Source organism: Ahaetulla prasina, chromosome 1 (genome assembly GCF_028640845.1).
Source record: "Ahaetulla prasina isolate Xishuangbanna chromosome 1, ASM2864084v1, whole genome shotgun sequence".
Classification (NCBI taxonomy): Eukaryota; Metazoa; Chordata; class Lepidosauria; order Squamata; family Colubridae; genus Ahaetulla; species Ahaetulla prasina.
This window is the reverse complement of record NC_080539.1, coordinates 171,375,654-171,388,133: the sequence shown is the minus strand read 5'-3', so window position 1 is coordinate 171,388,133 and position 12,480 is coordinate 171,375,654.

Below are 12,480 nucleotides of genomic sequence, written 5' to 3'. Positions count from 1 at the left end.
AATTAGCCTAGCATTTTAAAAATTTATAAAACTAAACCCCATTTAAAATAAATAACAAATTTAAAATCAATTAAATTTAAAATTTATAAAAATTAAAAAATTTAAGCCAGCCCCGCGCGAATGAAAAGGTGTGTCTTCAGTTCGCGGCGGAAGGTCCGAAGGTCAGGTATTTGGCGTAAACCCGGGGGAAGCTCGTTCCAGAGTGTGGGAGCCCCCACAGAGAAGGACCTTCCCCTGGGGGCCGCCAGCCGACATTGCTTGGCGGACGGCACCCTGAGAAGTCCCTCTCTGTGAGAGCGTACTGGTCGGTGGGAGGGATACGGGAACAGCAGGCGGTCCCGTAAGTACCGGGCCCTAAGCCATGGGCGCTTTAAAGGTCGTAACCAAAACCTTAAAGTGCACTCGGAGGCCACAGGTAGCCAGTGCAGCCTGCGCAGGAGCGGTGTTACGTGGGAGCTACGCGAGGCTCCCTCTATCACCCGCGCGGCTGCATTCTGGACTAACTGAAGCCTCCGAGTGCACTTCAAGGGGAGCCCCATGTAGAGAGCATTACAATAATCCAAGCGGGAGGTAACGAGCGCATGAGTGACTGTGCACAAGGCATCCCGATCAAGGAAGGGGCGCAACTGCCGAACCAGGCGAACCTGGTGGAAGGCCCTCCTGGCGACGGCCGTCAAATGATCTTCAAATGACAGCCGTTCATCCAGGAGGACACCTAAGTTGCGCACCCTATCCTTTGGGGCCAATAACTCGCCTCCAACAGTCAGCTGCGGCTGCAGCTGACTGAATCGGGATGCCGGCATCCACAGCCACTCCGTCTTGGAGGGATTGAGCTTGAGCCTGTTTCTCCCCATCCAGACCCGTACGGCTTCCAGACACCGGGACAACACTTCAACAACTTCATTGGGGTGGCCCGGGGTGGAAAAGTACAGCTGAGTGTCATCAGCGTACAGCTGGTATCTCACCCCGAAGCCACTGATGATCTCACCCAACGGCTTCATGTAGATGTTGAACAGAAGGGGCGAGAGGATCGACCCCTGCGGCACCCCACAAGTGAGGCACCTCGCGATCGACCTCTGCCCCCCTGTCAACACCGTCTGCGACCGGTCGGAGAGATAGGAGGAGAACCACTGATACACGGTGCCCCCCACTCCCAATCCCTCCAACTGGCGCAGCAAGATACCATGGTTGATGGTATCAAAAGCCGCTGAGAGGTCTAATAGGACCAGGGCAGAGGAATAACCCCTATCCCTGGCCCTCCAGAGATCATCCACCAATGCGACCAAAGCTGTCTCCGTGCTGTATCCGGGTCGGAAGCAGGACTGGAACGGGTCTAGATAGATGGATTCATCCAGGTACTGGGGTAGCTGTCGCGCCACGGCACTCTCTACAACCTTTGCAACGAAGCGAAGGTTGGAGACTGGACGGTAATTACCCAAAATAGCTGGGTCCAAAGAGGGCTTCTTGAGGACTCCTACTTTCATCACAACGCCGTAAATAATTCTTCTTTTATTGTAATCTATATTTTCTTCTGTTTTCCTCTAATGCAGGGGTCATCAACCTTTCAGACCCCAGGGACCACTAAATTCATAATTTTAAATCCCGCGGACCACTAATATGATCTGCCTAATGACTGGCTGGGTGGGCATGGCTACGTGGTCATGTGACTGGGTGGGCATGGCCAACTCGGTGTCACTCACATTGAGGGGCGCCTCACCAGACTCTTCTCACCTCTTCCCTCTGAGTCACTCCTCGCCTCCCCGCCTCCTTAGGGCCCCAACAGGAAGCAGTTCTTGGAGCTAAGCAGCCATCAAAAGAAACAGTTGGCAAAACAGCTGGCTCAGTTAAAATTGGATCTGGCCAAGAAGGCCAGGACTACGAGCGTAGGCTTTCCAAGCAGAGGGAAGACCTGCGGGAGTGCAAGGCCAGGTACAGGCACATGGAGGCTCAGCAGGCTGAGATGGTCAGTCAGTTCCAGGCCATGATGCAGTCCAACTGGAACAAGGCCCTCTGGCTCTTCACCACCAGCAGCACTTCCCTCCAGCCTTCGCCCAAAGCCCCACACCAGGAGGCTGAAGCAGACCCCAAGTTGGAATTTCTGCCCCCCCTCTGACCTGCACAAAAAGACCTCAAAGGGGGAGACTCTGCAGCAACACAAATGTTCATTGCATGTATCCGTCCCAGGGGCTGTTGTTTGAGGACCCCTGATTTAGTGCAATATAAAAAATGTAAATAATTTTTCTGCAGATCACCAAAATTTTCTTGCAGACCACCGATAGTCCACAGACTCCCCATTGGTGACTGCTGCTCTAATGTCCAATCTTCAAAGTCCCATCTTGTATTTCTATTCAGAATTCAAAACAATAGCACTTTTTCAATGGGGAGGACTTATAATTACTTTCAAAATTTTATTTCAAATCCATCTGAACCTTTATCCATTTGTAACTTTCCAAAATCAAAGTTCTACCACCTTTTCTGCAGTTTACTCCCTAAAAAGTTTTTTTTAATTTATTAAATTTGTAGTTCAAATATCTTTTGCTAAAGATTAAAGCACTCTCACTTGGTGCTACAAAATGTGTTGATCCAAAGGTTCCTAATAGTTGAAAAGCAATTAACTATTTTTGAAAGTGATTAGAAAAGGAATTATGTGAATCTACTGCCTTTTCAAAGATGCCAACTGTAGTTTACACTAGATTATTATTCCATCATCTTGCAAAGTTATAAACCTGCTGGAAGCTTGTGATCATCTTGTGGTCTCCTCATGAGGGGACATCTTGCGGTTGAGGAGACATCTTGTGTCTTCTCATGAACAGCAGCTGTCTGGAGTACTTGTGGTTGATCTCAAGTCATCTCCTCATCTGAAGAATTATTGAAGAGCTAGTCTACCCATCAACTCTTCATTTTGATACAGTAATCAGCTCTGCTTTTCACAGCACTGCTTTCATTTCCCCCCCAGAAGTCCCATATTTTTAATATAAGAATCATTCAGTATTTGCTGGCTAATCTTTTAAACTTTCTCAAGGTAAATGTTTGTACTTAGCTGAAAACACAGGAAGTATACCTTCACTCTTTCCTTTCCTTTTGTTTTTCTGGGCTGCCTAGAAATATTGGGGAATCATTCTTAATTTTTAAAAAACATTGTTTAAAAAAGCTTAGAATATTAACAGAGTCTGAAGGAAGTCTAAAGTACTTGCCCATTACAGTTTTCAGTGTACAATAGAAACATTTGTATTTCCATACATAATTCCTTTCTTCAGAAAGTTTTCTTGCAAGCTGGGGCAAGATTCAGAAAACACTTTAAGCACCAAGAATACAGTTTCACAAGCCTTTGAAATATACCTGCTACTCACACTAATATATAGTATATTGACCTTTAAAAAAAAGCTATCTGAAGATAATCATAATTTGAAACATTCACAATTCATTTGAAAACTTGGTGCTACTGGCTGTTCTCAATTCACTATCTGTGCTTCTTTGGAGGTCATTGCTTTCTATATTTTTCAATGTTGGTAGAGTAAAAGACAGCTGAACGGATGAGATGAACACAATGACATATGTAGAGTCTAAACTGAAGAAATGACCCACAGTTTAGGCATGCTTCCTTTTGTTGTAGAAAATCTAAGAGTGAAGTCACAGTATATTAAAAAAAGCAAGTTTCAATGAAATGTTGCTTAGCACTGAACTGTGAAGTCCTTGCAGAATTTCATTATCTAAATAGGTAACATCAATGACGTTATCAAATAATCAAGCTTGGAGAATGCCAAGAAGTTTGTAACAAACAAACTTGAGTTAAGAAACGTCTTCACTTTGTGCCCTTCTGATGCAATTGGCAGTTAACATGCAATTTTTATAAGTAATGGTTTCCCATCAGTTTTATTCATTGCTGAGACATACAGTGTCTGAATTAAACATCCATCTGTAGACATAAACTTTAATCAGCATTTTCTGAAGTTCCCAATACTTGATTTTTTTTTTACTTGATGTATGATTTTTCAATTGTTCCATTCATTCATTCTAACAGGAGTGGAATTGACGCTAATAGCCTCAGTCATCAAATTATACACTGTGATTTTGTATTCATTTACAGCAAATCAAATCTCATAATTACTCAGAAGTACGTGGAACAAGGAATAGTGGAAGACAGTGAAGACTACTCTGCTCCTGTCTATGGTTGGGGCATATTTGATTGCATCTGTATAAATTTTAAATTTCAGAAAGTGATTTTTCTGCTCAAAGATTTTTTTTAAAAAATGATTAACGTATTTTTGGAGTATAAGACGCACCCTTTCCCCCCAAAAAAGAGGGTGAAAATCTGGATGCATCTTATACTCCGAATGTAGCCCCACCCAGTTTCTCAAATGGAGGTTTCAGAGACTGAAAAAAACATCAGAAACGAAGCTTCAGAAAAGAAGCCCCCAAACAGAGCTTCAGAAAAGAAGTCCCCAAACAGAGCTTCAGAAAAGAAGCTCCCAAACAGAACTTCTTCAGGCTTTTTTTCGGAAGCTTTGTTTTGGAGGCGTTCAGAGGCAGATAAAAGTTTTTCTGCCTCTGAAAGAGTTTCAGAGACAGAAAAAAAAGCAAAAAAAAGCAAGGCACAGAGCTCACAACCAAGGAACCTGTTGCTAAAATTCACCTCTGGGAGCAGCTGATTGGGGGTATTCCACCTGCCAATCAGATTTTTTCTTATTTTGCTCCCAAAAACTAAGGTAAAGGTAAAGGTAAAGGTTCTCCTTGCACATATGTGCTAGTCGTTCCTGACTCTAGGGGGCGGTGCTCATCTCTGTTTCAAAGCCGAAGAGTCAGCGCTGTCCAAAGACGTCTCCATGGTCATGTGGCCGGCATGACTCAATGCCAGAGGTGCATGGAACGCTGTTACTTTCCCACCAAAGGTGGTCCCTATTTTTCTACTTGCATTTTTTATGTGCTTTCGAACTGTCCCAAAAACTAAGGTGCGTCTTATACTCCAGTGCGTCTTATACTCCGAAAAATACGGTATATTAGGAACAGCCATTTTTTAAAGTTTATGTTTGGCACATTTAGGTGCACTTTTGCCAAAAAAATAACATAATAAATATTGTCTATCGATCCGCCAATCCCTCCATCCAGTGACATACAATCAGTTATAACATACTCTGAAACAGTGTTATCTATCCTGTTATAGTTACAGACAAGAGTTTAGCATTTTCATGGTTTAGCTTCAGAAGTTTAAAGGCAGAACTGATGGTTTTGTCAGCAACAGCAACAAACAAAGTATCTTTCCTTTAAACAAAAATATTCCCAGGATCTCATGATCAGATTTCCCAGGAAAGTTCATAAAGTTTTATTCTGAAAATAATTTTCAGAATGCAATGCTGTCTACCTGGGGCAGCCCTTGAAAAGTATCCAGAAGCTTCAATTGATTTAAAATGCAGTGGCCCTTGTGTTTTATACAAGTCTAGATTTGCACTGTCACATCTCTTGTGAGAACTGCAATTTGCTTTTGGGTCCAATTCAAGATGCTGGTTGTCACATTTAAAGCCCTATATGAAGTGGAGCCAGGTTATTTGAAGGGACCATCTTATCCCAGTTACATCTATCCGACTACCAGAATGAGGAGGCAGGGTATGTTCAGAGGTGGGTTTCAGCAGGTTCTGACCAGTTCAGGAGAACCGGTAGCGGAAATTTTGAATAGTTCAGAAAACTGGTAGTAAAAATTCTGACTGGCCCCACCCCCATCTATTCTCTGCCTCCCAAATCCCAGCTGATTGGGAGGAAATGGGGATTTTGCAGTATCCTTCCCCTGGATTGGGGAGGGAATGGAGATTTTACAGTATCCTTCCCCTGCCACGCCCACCAATCCACACCCACAGAACCGGTAGTAAAAAATTTTTGAAACCCACCACTGGGTATGTTACATGTCCCTTCTCGTAAAGAAGTACATTTAGTGGGACCAAGAATACGAGCCTTCTTGGTGGTGGCTCCCTCCCTGTGGAACACCACCCTAGTAGAAATAAGATTTGCTCCTATATTGACAGTCCCTGAAGACATAGTTTTTCCAGCAAGCCTGGAGACCACAGGATGATATATGAAACCCATATATTTTGTATTGGGGTTTTATTTTTTAAGTCATTGAGAGTCACCATGAGTGAATTGCAAGACTAGATACATTTCTTTAAGAAATACATAAATTTAACAATAAAAGATTTCAATTCAGAACATGCCTATAAATAAATGTGACACCAAAATATTCCAGACTTTGTAAACAGTAGGATTTAGATTTTTATTTCTGATACTGGATAGAGCAAGAGCTGGCAAGTGTTTCTTAGTGAGTGTGGTGCATTTAATATTACAGGAAGAGGATCTTGGCTAGGGCCCAAATCATCCAAACACAAAACATTAAAATTCAAATCAGAAAAGTGATTATCTTATTGTGTATTAGGTTGCTGAGCCAGCTTTGCCTATCTGCTCCTACTGGTGCTTGTTCTTCAGAGTTTCAGGAAGATCTTAGGGACGGAGCTAGGCACAAACGGACTGCTTCCCCCTGCCAATGTCTCATAATAGTAGCTGAGGAGGAAAATCTATATAGACCCTTTCCCAAATTGATTAAGGCCCATTTGGCTTCTTATCTGAAGCATTTTACTTTTTGGTAAAGTAAAATTTCTTTTCTTCTGTTTTATTTATCTCCAAAGATTATACGCTGGGGGGAAAAAAGAGAATAATAACACTTATTATATACTCCTAGCCTAGAGTATTGCTTCAATAGGCTTGTAAATCTCATATGCCCATCTCATAGTTTTTGCTATTTGTACAGTATATCACTTTCTGCATGTTTTTTTTTTAATCTATTAGTTAATCACTCTGCGGAGGGCGATGGACACTCATGTCTGAAACTGCAAATGGTGGAGAGATTGGGAGATAATAATTTGTAAAATGGGATGCACAGCTTAAAAAGGACACAAAGGGTGGGGGGGTACCTTTTGGTTTATGTACACATTTGATCATCCAGGAAGAAGCTCTAAGCACTGGGGAGAAAGCAAAAATGCAGAGGGGTTGGAGTGGAGAGATTGCTGAGAAATGAAGCAGAATGATTGAAGTGGAGCATGCAAAGCTGCCATCGCTTTAAAGAGGCAGCTGTGTGGTTCAAGAAGATTATAGATGACAAACTTAGGGAAGGTGGGGGATGTGCCACTGAAAAGTAACGTTGGCAAAGAGAATGGGTAGAAATCTGCAATTGCCGTTTCAGAAGATAAAATTAGCTACTGCAGGGGGACCCTTCGCCTTCTTAAGTACACTAATGATGCTCTTGGAAATGCCCCAGTCAACATGAGAATAACTTCCCACATGTGGGAAGTTACATGACCAAAAGCCTAATCAAACTATGCCCGTGAACTTCTAAAATGCTTTGTTTAAATGAAGTGGGAAATTATCTCTGGCACCAATGAGACATTTTGCTATGGAAATGTCACTACGTGTGATAACTTTGCCACCATTCTTCAGGCACTTTGAAGTTTCTAGATGATTCCTTGAGGAAAAAAAAAAAGAGTCAGGAGTGAGGGGAAGAATCTAATAGTGGGTGTACTAAAAGTCAGGCCAATCTCAATATCGTTTAGTAGTGCGTTCCCCCCCCCCCGAGAAAATGTTACTGTACTTAGGAATGTTAAAAGAGTAAGGAAGTATTTAGGAGAAAAGGGCAACCAACTCAAAATTTTAATGTAATTTACAAAATAAATTGTCAATGGGGCTTAACTTTTGGTACAGCCTGTATATTAGACTTTTGAGGAGACACGATAGGTAAACAGCTCAACCAGAAATCCACTTAGATTTCTGTGGAGTTTGGGTTATATAACCTGAATTGCATGAGGCAGTCCAGAATCCAGAGTCCAGTCAGTCACAAGGACATTTTTGTTTTGTGATGTGATAAAATGATCTTTTGGTTTCTTCCAGCACCATCCAACCTATCATTTCAAAAAGTATAGTTCTGCGCAAAGAGACTGAGAGAACTTATAAAAACGTTTGATGTCATCTGATTTCAAAGCTTTCTCCTAAGCTGCAGCCAGAAATAAGTGAGAATTTTATGCAGATTAAAAAAAAGCCCAATTTAATTTATTTCTTAACAGGGTGTAATGAACTTAATAACTGAAAAAAAGAAAAAAAGAAAGCACAAATATGGAGATAAGGGAAATGGCCATTTATTTGTCCAAAGATATCAACAGGTAGAGATATGGGACACCAATATGGAAATCACCTAATATGATTACATTTTCTTTACTCTCAAACTTCTTTTTTTCTTGAACAAAGTCTTATAACTCAGAATTACCTTTCTAAAATAGTCTCAGTACTTTTCATTTTTAGAAAAGCAACAATTATTCGCTTTCTATTCTTGATCACTGACATCACGCAAGAACAATCCAATCCAACACTTCTTAAAGTCTGTGGTACTGAATACCCTGTTTGCAGCTCATGACACTTTACTTATTAATAAAAATACTGTGTATCAAAAATAATACAAAAATAACAAAAAAACAGGGGACTTGGAAGCTTTATTAGGGGTGTTATGGGAAGTAGAAATGTTTAGTTAATTCAAATTTGGTACATCCCTATATGAAATGTTTTGATCAACACCTCCTAGCAATATAATTGTTCAGTGGATTAAATATTTCTCTGAATTTTGCCATTCTTAGCAATATAAAGATATATGCATTAAAGGTTTTTTTAAAAAATAGGAAATTTAATTTAATTTACATATTCTAAGAGATAAATCATAAAAAACAAAACATTTAAAAGAATTTGATAAAATCTAGTTTAAATACCTTAGAGTATTTAATCTAAGGTATTTATATAAAGAATTACACTGGAACGATGAAGCCAGAAGGAGGAACTATGGAGAACAATTCAAACTGCTTCCATGTTATTGTCAAGAAAACTGCATGAAAAAATCGATATAGATCATCCAAAATCAAACATTCTTTGGGATCTCAATATTTTGCTTCTCCTGTAGCAGCTTTCCCTAGTTGATAGTCCTCAAATGTATAGGACTACAACTCCCAGAACCACTCCCTCACATGATTAGTCACATTCTGTCATATATCTTAAATTTAAAAAATGATACAGTAGGGATTCTTCCTTATTTTTCTTTTTATGCAGGGCATGGTTAAATGTACTGCAGCTCAATTGGACCACAGAACAGTGATAGTTCCTGAAGACGTCTTACAGACAGATGCAGCTATGGGTGACTAAGGGAAGAAGCCAAAGCAGTTGCTTGCCTCTATCATTCCATCCTTAAGATAGTTTCTCATACATGTCTCTGGCTTTTGGGATTTGTGAGAGGACAGATCCATCCATAGGCTAACAGGATGGTTAGTTAGGTAACGAGCAGCTTGGGCCAAGTCCCCTTGCAAGCTAACATAGCCTGCAATTGACAGATTAATACAATTTGTTCTTTTTACTATATGGTGAATGGTGTTGTGTTCCTGAATCATACTGTCAATGCAAAAGGCTCTTCACTCTAACAAGCACACTGTCTTTTTGTCTTCTTCTGTTTCATTCAGCTGTATTAATCAAGAGATCTTTGCATAGGGTGCTTCCAAATTTGGTAGTGTAATGGTCTACCAAATTCCTTAAATGTCATTCTTTCACGCAGAAAATGGCCAAACCCTGACAATTTGAATCTGATAAGGTAGAAACCCTTTGGCTACACACAGCCTTCAAAAGTGTATAGTCCCTGGGGCTGCTCTGAACATTGTTACAAAATTAAAATTTTAATGAAAAAGATGCAATCATATAGATTTGCATGCAATATAATGAAATGTAAATGAAAGAAAGTCCAATTTAATTTTGTCCTGGCTCTTTCTATATTGAAGAGTGAGTAAGTGAATGAGATTATAACTATATTACAACCCCATAACCCACCCCCCACCTCCACCCTCACACATAGCCCCACACAAATACATGTACTGGCATACCATTCTCAGCTACATATAGTAGAGTTGTATGTAAAGTATCATGAGAATTTCTATGCCCTTCTCTTTATATCTGATATGCTGTCATTTCCTGTTCTAACTGCTATGGAGCAATGGAGGTTTTTTTTTTAATTAGAGCTCTGGATTATTACACGTTCTGCCAAGAAGAGATAATGTGATGATTAGGAAAGAACATGCTGTAGAGAATTCATTATTAGCTTTGCTCATATCTTGGTCAAATTGAGTTTCAGTTTATAAGAGATTTAGAGAGGAAGATATTGGAAAAGCAAAGTTCTCTAATGAGGAGTCCCAGCTCATAGAAATAATTTGAGGAGTACTTGTTAAAACTTCAGTAAAAATATGAAAAATGACATCACATAAAAGCATCTAGTTTTCGTTAGTTTTTCTCTGAAAAAATTACTTCTGCTAGCTTTTCTCTGAAAAAATTACGGAACAGAGGTCTGTTCCACTCCTATCCTACACACATTTGCAGAAATATTTTGTATATTTGAAGAACAAGTAGTTGTTCTTATTTTCAGAAACATGGACACCTTATTATGTGTCTGTCATGTAACAGCTCTTTCTAAGAAATGGCAGATGAAGGAACTCTTGAGAAAAGCCCATGTTATATAAAGTGGAGATGAACTTGTTCATACACTGTGTCTGTCGTAATTGAGGGGTATGATTTTATCCTAGAAAATGATGTTAATCAGTCAAATGGAAATCTGTTCCAGGCCACTTCTGAAATAATTCCGTCAAATTAGGCTAGGTAAAATTTTAGGGCAGAAAAAATATATGATCTGTTGGCTAGAATCTATGTGAGTGTTTCACCTATGGCAAATGCTTTATAGAAAAAGAAAGAAGAGGGTATGCAGTGCACTGTAAAAGAAAAAAACATACATAAAAACAATCATTGCTCATATTGGTCCACTGAAGCGGGGGAAGAGACTTCCCTCCCCCCCCTTTCAATATCATGGCGGGGTGTTATCTTTATTACTGTAGGAATAATTAGCACAAAAGAGTGTGAAATTTTTCAGTTTGTTAAGAAGGAGGGAATGCTGTTTTAGCAGTCAACAAAACTAAAAAAAAAAAAGTTTGGTATATAATAGTGCAATTTGCCAATTTTAGTGTTTGTCAACTTTGAGACCTTTTCTTTAAAGGTCTAAACCGCTATAATCTGCTAATGACTATTCGCCTAATAAACATTTTTTATATCTTTCCTAGGCGGCTCCTTAGGTGGCTCAGTGGCTAAGATGCTGAGCCGATCAGGAAGATCGGCTGTTTGAATCTCTAGTATAGGTTTCCTATGTGAGCAGGGGGTTGGATTAGATGACCTCCAAGGTCCCTTCCAACTCTGTTACTGTTATATCTCATTAAGCCTAGTGTACACATTTTCAACTGATTCTCCTAAAGATGGTCTATTTTTGTCTTCTATTTTTATTAAAAACAAGAATCATCAGCACACACGCTTCCCATAATGTATCTTTTTGGTGTTTTAATCCTATAATTCAGAAAGAAAGAAAAAAGGACTGGAGCGAACAGAACTGGTAGCACTTTAACCTGGGTTCTCTTTTCCTTCAAAGAGGGTAAGCAGGAAGACCCTCTCTGAGCTACTGAGAACATCTCCTCTCTTCCAGCTGCTCTTGCAAAATGCCACTGTGGTTAGTGACATAAGGAAAGTCACTGGTTGCATAACCGCTGAAATGATATCATTAGATCTTCAGAAGGTTTTACATAAAATATTGATATGTGGCTTGGATGCTTCCCCATAACAACAGCTACACATAACTTTCCACTGCAGCCATCTGGAAGGACAAGGCAGAGTTTACCAGTTCCCACCCACCAGGGGTGAAATCTAAATTTTTTTGCCACCTGTTCTGTGGGTGTGGCTTGGTGGGCATGTGACTGGGTGGGCGGGGCCAACATGACATCACTCACATCACTCTTTCTTTTTTCTCTTTCTCTCTTTCTCTCTCCCTCCTTCCCTTTCTCTTTCTTTCTTCTCCCTCTCTCTCCCTTTTTTCCTTCCTTTCTTTCTTCTCTCTCTCTTGTCAGTCCCGCTGCGCTGGGGCTGTCATTTTGGCGGGGACGGCAGCTGATGGAGCCAACTGCCCCACATTCTAGCCATCCGGGAAGCCTCACCCTGCCTCCACTTGCTAGCCCTGCATCCTGTTGCTTGCTGGTTGCTTCTCTGCCCACTCTTAACGCCGCTGACACCAATGCTGCTGCTGCTGCTGGGAGACCGGCTGGACGTGGCCGAATGAGGCTTGCTGTCCTGCCACAATTAATAGAAAGTGCCTAGGATCCAGGCTACAGTTAGACGAGAAAAGAGAGCAAGAGAGCGATGGGGAAATGGCGACACCCGATTCTCAGGCAAGCACGGCAGGTCTTCGGGGAAGGGAGCTGCTAGTTTCTTCCCCACAGCCCTTGATATCTCAGTCTTCCTCGGTCTCACTTACTCTCTTTTTGCTCTGTGGGACTAAGCCAGGAGACAAGAGCGCCAACAAACAGCTGTGACTGCTTGAGCCAGCCAAAGAAGAGA